The following is a 9,807-nucleotide window of genomic DNA, read 5'->3' as shown; positions in this document are numbered from 1 at the left end:
AATGAACTATAGTCTAGCTTTCTTCTATCACCAAAAACAAGTTCGAAATATGCAGGGAAAAGATCTCGAAATTTTTGTAGGAAAAAATAGAAAAATTCAATGTATTTTTTCTCCTACAGAATTATTTTGGTTTAAATAAAATATTCAAAATGAAAGAACTTTTGGATTTTTTTTAACTAATGGAGCCATTAATGTCCGTGAATTAAGGAGCCCTTAAAAACCCAAATTGACGTCTGAATTAAAGGAGCCATTAAACTCAATTTAATATTTGTCCTTTTAATTCCCAAAAGAATTTGAAGATATAAACTCTGCTGATGAAAAATAAAATTACGTATTGGGCTAAAATATCCGTAGGCCTAGAAGGGTCCAACCGGTCCGGACATTTTGCGTCGCCCACGTCGTGCGGGTGCGCCCCCAACACCGGCGAGTTTGGATTTGCACCCCTCTACACATGAGGGAGAGCATTAGCTTAGTCATTCAATAACCATCAAGTTGGTTCATATATATAAACATATTCCACACTTGATATCTAACCAATGTGGAACTAAGCTTTCCATTTTCCTCAACATAATTCACAAGTGACTTACTTTAAGCATCAATTTCTCATTCATCATTCAACCATTTTGAGCATATGATATACCGTTGTAAATGTCTCATGGGGTAGAATATAAAACCATAATTTTATTATTCAAATCTCCACATTTACCAATCAAGAATATGCCCCAAAGCTTTCAAAAATTTATTTTTTTCCAGCAATCCCCCACATGAATGAAATTAATAGTTTTAGTGAAAAACATTGACTCGATGTGGTGATAGAATCTACGATTGATAGTTGTATAGGATAGGTAGGCATCAACCCTTGAACCTTCCATTGTGAAAGTATAGTTACTTTACTAGCTGACTAGTAGACGCAATGTCCTTGAACTGTTCTACCGTTTGTGTAAACGATGATATACCTCACACAACTACCTCTTTAGCAAGGTTTTAGTTGTCATAGGTATGTTCATACAGCCATGAACATCTCTTGGTTCTGCACGAGTTTGAGAGAACTATGTCTTAGTATTCTCCTTGAAGCGGCCCCACTTCACTCTCACATAAGTGACTTATGTTGCTCGGCTCACCGAAACACACAACGGTCATTAAAAGCATTGCTTAACTTATACCACTTTTAATCACTGTTTATATCATAAGAATGGACTTTGGATAAGAAACCCCACAATGACCTCACAAGGTCTATAGAAGTAGGTTGTCCCTTTGAACCTAGATCTTGGGATCTCAAGTCAACTAGATTAGGTTTTTCTTCACATAGTGTTGTAATTCCCAATTTTAGCCCTGGCCCAAAATCATAGATAAGTAAACACCAAATTAAAACAAAATAAAAAAAACCAAATAGATGTCCAGTTTTTATTACAACAGTAGGCCTAATTAATTTACCCAAACCCAAAATACATCAGACCCATAAAGCCCCAATATCACAAATCCAATTATTAACCCAACTACCCAATTACAGGCCCAAAAACTAAGATTTACCCTAGCCCAACAAGATAACCAGAAAAAGAAAACAAAAAAAAACCCTAAGCCGCTACACCAGTTTCAGCCATTATCGCCTCCGTCCGTCTCTCGCACGCGCCACACCTTCCACATGTGCCTCTAGCTGGCGTGTACCTGCATCACAACAAACCAATAACAGCAAAAGAGAACGCACTAGAAGCAATAACAGAAAGGCCAGCGATTAAGTAGAGGATTATTTGTTTTATTATTTTTATTTTTGCAGTAAATTGATAGATTTTTGGCTATAAAAAGCCGATTCAATTTCTGTAAAAGAGGGATCCCCGAATGACTAAAAAAATAGGGGAAAAGGAAATTGAATAGCAGTTTTGAAAAAAGAGGTGATTTTAAACTTTTATTCGCTTTTCTTTTTTTTTCTTTACTCATTTTGTTCAGTAATGGTACTAAAATAAAAGAGAAAGAGAGGTGAGAGAACGAAGAGTTTACCTGGCGATCGATTCCTTGCTTACTCCGTTACAATCGGAGATCGAGTGAGGGATATTAGAACGGCCAGTTTGAGAGCATGATTTTGAGGCAAATGTGTAACAGGCCGATTTCGACTCTAATCGGACATAGTGGTTTCGGGACCACAAGTATGAGTCAAAAAAAATAATTTAATATTATTTTGTGTGTTTATTTTGTGTGCATTTGATTGTGTGAAATTTTCGTGTTTTAATTTCGTCGTTTAAACGTCCGATTTAATAAAAGGGCTTAATCGCGTAAAATGAAAATTTAGGGGTTAATTATAAAAGTACCTAATTGTTGATGTCTTTTTAAATGGCAGGATTTATGATGCAATAAGACCATAAAGTAGATAGTGGGTGGCATATGACATAATTGACCTTAATATATATGTTATATATATTTATTATAATAAGGTTAATTTAGTCAATTGTTAAATTAAACATTATAATCAAAATAAATGATGAAAAGATGAATGTTTTCATCTTTTCTTAGCCGAATTCATGCAAAAGAAAAAAGAAAAGAAGCCAAGCAATATTCGGCCATTTTGAAGCTTAATTTAGATCGAGAACCAAAGAAATCGGAGTTAGATCGGGGAAAAGCCAAATTAGTCGAATAATCCTCCGACTTCGATTTTCCATCATCCGAGGTAAGTCTATTAGCAATTTAATGTTATTAAATCAGCATATATATATATATATGTATAACTATTGTACATTTGATGAGCTATATTTAAAAGTATATGAATTGAAATTAGTTAAGTATGAATGATATATATATGAATAAATGAAGTTCGAATATGTATATATATGTATATCTATTGTATATTTGATGAGCTATAATTAAAAGTATATGAATTGAAATTAGTTAAGTATGAATGTTATATATATACACATAAATGAAGTTCGAATATGTATATATATATGTATATCTATTGTATATTTGATGAGCTATAATTAAAAGTATATGAATTGAAATTAGTTAAGTATGAATGTTATATATATGCACATGTGTGAGGTTCGAATATATAGTTATCTGTATATATATAAGTTTTTGAAAATGAATGTAAAGTATAGACTTTACATATGCATATGTGTGGTTCTAATAGATATAAATACATATACAAATACATGAGTTGGATTAAAATTATAATTTGTAAATGCTTGTATGATTCGAACATGGATTACAAATTTTCTTGGGATAAAGTTGAGGTTGTGAATTATACATAAATGTTATGAACATGTGTTGCTATTACGAAATATATGAGAAATCATCTTTGTATCTGTGAAATTGAAATTTTCAGGCTAAGAACCTAGCAGGCTTAATGCCGGTGAATTTTTCAGACTTTAAGTCTAGCAGGCTAAGTGCCGGTGATCTGAATCAGGTTATAAGCCTAGCAGGCTAAGTGCCGGTGATCTGAATCAGGCTATAAACCTAGCAGGCTAAGTGTCAGTGATCTAAATCAGGCTATAAGCTTAGCAAGCTAAATGCCGGTGAATATGTTAAATTAAGTGATTATATGCATTTGATATATATATAAATATGTAAATGATTTTGGATTATATTTAATGGATAAGTATATGAATATTTATTTATGTGTACTTGATGAGCATATAAATGTTTGGATCTATGTGTTTAGTGAATAGGCACATAAATATATTGGTTGTTATGAAGATTGTTGAATATACATATATACATTCGGCACATGTGGATTATAAGTATAAACGTGCATTTGGTTCATGAAGTTGATAAGTAAAAATATAAACTTTTGACATATGTATTTGAAAGATCATAGATATGCATTCGATGAAATCCAAAGGATAAGTATATTAGAAATTTAATTTATGCAATTAATGATTATGTACAGAATTTGATTATAAACATATAATGTTTATACATATGTTTGTTAATATGTATTTTAGATTTTCTATAAACTTACTAAGCTATAAAAGCTTACTTTGATTGTTTTTGTCCATTTGTTTTATAGATTTTGGAGTCGCGTTACGAGCTCGGGGATCATCAGCATAGTCTATCACACTATCGACTTCTTTTGGTATTTTGTTATGTTGAACTCGATCTTATGGCATGTATAGGCTTGAGTTGTTTTTGGTTAGTTTTGAAACATAAAATATAAATAGCCATGCGAAAATGGTTTAATTTCCATGTTTGTGATCAGTTTGGTTTTAAAAACGTTTTGTTCATGATCATCTTGTTTAAATTGGGTTTTATGTGTTTTCGAATGTGTGCTTTGTTTAGTAATGCCTCGTAACTCTAATCCGGCAATGGACATGGGTCGGGGTGTTACATTTTTATTGGTATCAGAGCTACGGTTTAGTCGATTCTAGGACTAACGTAGCGTGTATGAGTCTAGCTATACATGCCATATTTTATACTGAGATAGTGTGATGACTTCTGACATCTAAAAAAAGTGTTTTCGTATAGTAATGGATCCCGATCGAGCCATAGCTGATGATGTTGAGAGTATAGCGCTTGCTCCCGCGCAAGGGACAGAGCCGGTTGATTCTCGATCGACCTCGAGTAACCAGGAGGGAGAGGCTAAACAAGCCTTTTACCAAATGATGAATGACTGGTTTACTCAATATGTCCGAACTAATCCGGTTGCACAACAACCTCCACCCCTGACTAATCCATCTTCGGTTCCTGTTATACCTCAAGTAAGTGATCCGATGAGATTACTTAAGCCTCTTGTTAATAAAATTCGAAAACACGGGGCCGAAGAGTTCAGAGCTACTGATGATGATGATGCTGAGCATGCTGAATTCTGGCTCGATAATACTATTCGAGTATTTGATGAGTTATCTTGCACCCCTGATGAGTGCTTGAAATGTGCCATATCTTTGCTACGGGACACTGCATATCACTGGTGGAATACACTAGTATCGGTGGTTCCGAAAGAGCGAGTGACCTTAGAATTTTTTCAGACTGAATTCCGTAAGAAATACATCAGTCAGAGATTCATTGATCAGAAACGTAAGGAATTTCTTGAATTTAAACAGGGTCAGATGACAGTGACAGAATATGAGCGGAAATTTGTGAGACTCAGTAGATATGCTCGAGAATGTGTTTCGACTGAAGCTATTATGTGTAAAATATTTGAAGATGGGCTGAATGAGGATATTAAACTATTAGTTGGCATACTTGAGATAAAAGAGTTCGTAGTACTTGTGGAACGAGCTTGTAAAGCTGAGGAGCTCGGGAAAGAGAAGAGAAAAGCTGATTATGAAGCTCGAGATTCCCGTAAAAGATCATTTAGTAAATCGTTCCAGTCGGCCTCAAGGAAATCCAGAGAGGATCATAGCCGATCTAAAGCTATTGCAGGGTTTCCTAAACATGATCGAGACCAACCCCTTGTGAGTTCACGAGCTACTTCAGTTGCTAGCGTTCGTAGGGTTCGACAAAATAGATCAGAGTGCAAGCATTGTGGGAAATGGCATCCTGGAGATTGTAGATTACATGATCGGTCTTGCTTTAAGTGTGGTTCAAAGGATCATTTCATTTGAGAGTGTCCAATGATAGCTGAGCAAAATGCTGTACAGAGTACCAGACCGAGTAATGTGTCAGTACGAGGTAGACCACCCAGGCATACGGGTAATGTAAGTGGTAGTCAGAGAGAGACAAAGGACATGGCAGTTCGATTTGAGGCTCGTGCACCTGCCAGAACATACGCCATCCGTGCTCGAGAGGAGGCTTTTTCTCCAGATGTTATTACTGGTACTTTCACTCTTTATGATACCAATGTTATTGCATTAATTGATCGTGGTTCGACTCATTCTTATGTGTGTGAGACTTTAGTATTCAGTAAGACTTTGCCTGTTGAGTCTACTGAGTTTGTAATTAAAGTATCGAACCCCCTGGGCCGGTGTGTTTTGGTTGACAAAGTGTGCAAGAATTGTCCGTTGATGATTCGAGATTTATGTTTTCCAGCTGATTTGATGTTGTTACCATTCGACGAGTTTGATATAATTCTGGGTATAGATTGGTTAACTCTGCATGATGCTATAGTAAACTGCAAACGGAAACCTATTGATCTACGGTGTCAGAATGATGGGATTATTCAGATTTAATCTAATGATCTGAATGGTTTACCAGCAATAATATCCTCGATGTTGGCTCAGAAGTATGTGAGAAAAGGTTGTGAAGCTTACCTTGCATTTGTTCTTGATAGTAAAGTAATCGAAAAGAAGATTGAATCCGTGCCAGTAGTGTGTGAGTATTTAGACGTGTTTCCCGAAGAATTACCGGGTTTGCCACCTATTCGAGAGGTAGAGTTTGGTATTGAGTTAGTACCAGGGACGACTCCAATTTCGATAGCTCGCGTCTAGTATGGCATCAATCGAATTAAAAGAATTGAAAGTACAGATTGCAAGAGTTGGATGATAAAGGTTTTGTACAATCGAAGTTTCTCTCCTTGGGGTGCACCAGTTCTATTTGTGAAAAAGAAAGACAGAACGATGAGAATGTGTATTGATTACCAGCAGCTCAATAAGGTGACTATAAAGAATAAATATTCGTTGCCACGTATTGATGATTTGTTCGATCAGCTAAAAGGGGCTTCAGTGTTTTCGAAGATAGATTTGAGATCGGGTTACTATCAGTTGCGAGTTAAAGACTCTGATGTGCCAAAAATAGCTTTCCGAACAAGGTACGGACATTACGAGTTCCTGGTTATGCCTTTCGGACTTACTAATGCACCTGCTGTTTTTATGGATTTGATGAATCGGATCTTTAGACAGTATCTGGATCGGTTTGTGGTAGTATTTATAGATGACATTTTGATCTACTCTCGTGACGAAACTGAGCATGCCGAATATCTGAGACTTGTGTTACAAACTTTGCGAGATAAACAGTTGTATGCAAAGTTTAGTAAATGTGAGTTCTGGTTACGTGAAGTCAGTTTTCTGGGCCATGTTGTATCAGCATCGGGTATTCGGGTTGATCCAAATAAAATTTCAGCTATACATGATTGGAAACCCCCGAAAAATGTCTTAAAAGTTCGAAGCTTTCTGGGGCTCGCTGGTTATTATAGAAGGTTCGTGAAAGGGTTCTCTATGATTGCGACCCCAATGACAAAGTTACTACAAAAAGATGTTAAGTTCGAGTGGTCAGAAAAGTGTCAGAAAAGTTTTTATCAGTTGAAAGTTCTTTTGACCGAAGCTCCAATATTAGTTCAGTTAGAATCGAGTAAAGAGTTTGTAATCTATAGTGATGCATATTTAAATGGTTTGGGTTGTGTTTTAATGCAGGATGGCAAGGTTGTAGCCTATGCCTCGAGACAGTTAAAGCCGCACGAAAAGAACTATCCGACTCACGATCTGGAATTGGCCGCTATTGTATTTGCGTTGAAAATATGGCGCCACTATCTGTTTGGCAAGAAATGTCATGTTTATTTAGATCACAAAAGCCTGAAGTATTTGATGACTCAGAAAGATTTGAATTTGAGACAGCGTCGATGGTTAGAATTGCTAAAAGATTACGAGCTTGTGATTGACTATCATCCGGGAAAGGCTAATGTTGTTGCTGATGCCCTAAGTCAAAAATCATTATTTGTTTTACGTGCAATGAATGTGCATATGGCTATGTCTGATGATGTAGCGATAGTAGCTGAGTTGAAAGCAAAACCGCTATTTGTTCAATAGATTTGTGAAGCTCAAAAAGCCGATGATGATTTAATTGCAAAACGAACTCAGTGTGACTTAAATGTTGATTCAGAGTTTCTAGTTGATGCTGAGGAATGTTTGAGATTCAGAAACCGATTATGTGTTTCGAAAAATCCAGAGTTAATTCAGATGATTTTGAATAAAGCCCATAATAGTCGATTTTCTGTTCATCCGGGTAGCACGAAAATGTATAATGATCTGAAACAACACTATTGGTGGCATGGTATGAAACGAGACATTTCTGACTTTGTTTCGAAATGTTTAATATGTCAGCAGGTAAAAGCCGAGCATCAGGTACCTTTCGGATTGCTTCAGCCGATCATGATACCTGAATGGAAATGGGATAGAGTTACGATGGATTTTGTATCCGGTTTACCGTTGACACCGAGCAAGAAAGATGCAATCTGGGTTATTGTTGATAGGTTGACAAAATTGGCACACTTTATGCCGATTCGCACAAATTTTCCGCTCGATAAACTTGCTGAATTGTATGTTTCTCAAATTGTGAGATTGCATGGTGTGCCTATTTCTATTGTTTCGGATAGAGATTCAAGATTCACATCACGATTTTGGAAGAAACTACAAGATGCTTTAGGTACGAAACTACATTTTAGCACAGCTTTTCATCCACAAACAGATGGTCAATCCGAACGAATCATTTAGATACTTGAGGATATGTTGAGATGTTGCATTCTCGAGTTTGGAGGTACGTGGGAACGATACTTACCTTTGATTGAATTTACTTATAATAATAGCTTTCAATCTAGTATCAAAATGGCACCTTACGAGGCTTTGTACGGTCGTAAATGTCGTACACCATTGTATTGGAACGAGCTCAGTGAAAATAAGATACACGGGGTTGATTTGATTAAAGAGACTGAACAGAAAGTGAAAGTGATTCGGGACAGTCTAAAATCAGCATCGGATCATCAGAAATCTTATGCGGATTTGAAAAGAAAGGATATAGAATTTTAGATCGGGGACAAAGTGTTTTTGAAAGTCTCACCATGGAAGAAAATACTCAGATTCGGTCGTAAAGGCAAATTGAGTCCGAGATTCATTGGACCGTATGAGATTATAGAGCGTGTCGGACTGGTTGCTTATAGATTGATGTTACCACCTGAGTTAGAAAAGATTCACAATGTATTTCATGTTTCGATGCTTCGTAGGTACCAATCCGATCCTACACATGTGATTAGTCCGTTAGAGATTGAGATTGGATATGATATGTCATATGAAGAAGAACCGATTTACATTCTAGCTTGTGAGGTTAAAGAGTTACGAAATAAGAAAATTCCGCTAGTCAAAGTATTGTGGCATAAACACGGAGTTGAAGAAGCAACTTGGGAGTCAGAAGATGCAATGAAAGAACGTTATCCAAACCTATTCACCGGTAAGATTTTCGGGGACGAAAATCCCTAAAGGGGTGGAGAGTTGTAACAGGCCGATTTCGACTCTAATCGGACATAGTGGTTTCGGGACCACAAGTATGAGTCAAAAAAATAATTTAATATTATTTTGTGTGTTTATTTTGTGTGCATTTGATTGTGTGAAATTTTCGTGTTTTAATTTCGTCGTTTAAGCGTCCGATTTAATAAAAGGGCTTAATCGCGTAAAATGAAAATTTAGGGGTTAATTATAAAAGTACCTAATTGTTGATGTCTTTTTAAATGGGAGGATTTATGATGCAATAAGACCATAAAGTAGATAGTGGGTGGCATATGACATAATTGACCTTAATATATATGTTATATATATTTATTATAATAAGGTTAATTTAGTCAATTGTTAAATTAAACATTATAATCAAAATAAATGATGAAAAGATGAATGTTTTCATCTTTTCTTAGCCGAATTCATGCAAAAGAAAAAAGAAAAGAAGCCAAGCAATATTCGGCCATTTTGAAGCTTGATTTAGATCGAGAACCAAAGAAATCGGAGTTAGATCAGGGAAAAGCCAAATTAGTCGAATAATCCTCCGACTTCGATTTTCCATCATCCGAGGTAAGTCTATTAGCAATTTAATGTTATTAAATCAGCATATATATATGTATAACTATTGTACATTTGATGAGCTATAATTAAAAGTATACGAATTGAAATTAGTTAAGTATGAATG

The sequence above is a fragment of the Gossypium raimondii genome, chromosome 2, assembly GCF_025698545.1.
Source record: "Gossypium raimondii isolate GPD5lz chromosome 2, ASM2569854v1, whole genome shotgun sequence".
Lineage (NCBI taxonomy): Eukaryota > Viridiplantae > Streptophyta > Magnoliopsida > Malvales > Malvaceae > Gossypium > Gossypium raimondii.
The sequence above is the reverse complement of the archived record's forward strand: the minus strand, read 5'-3'. Positions refer to the sequence as shown.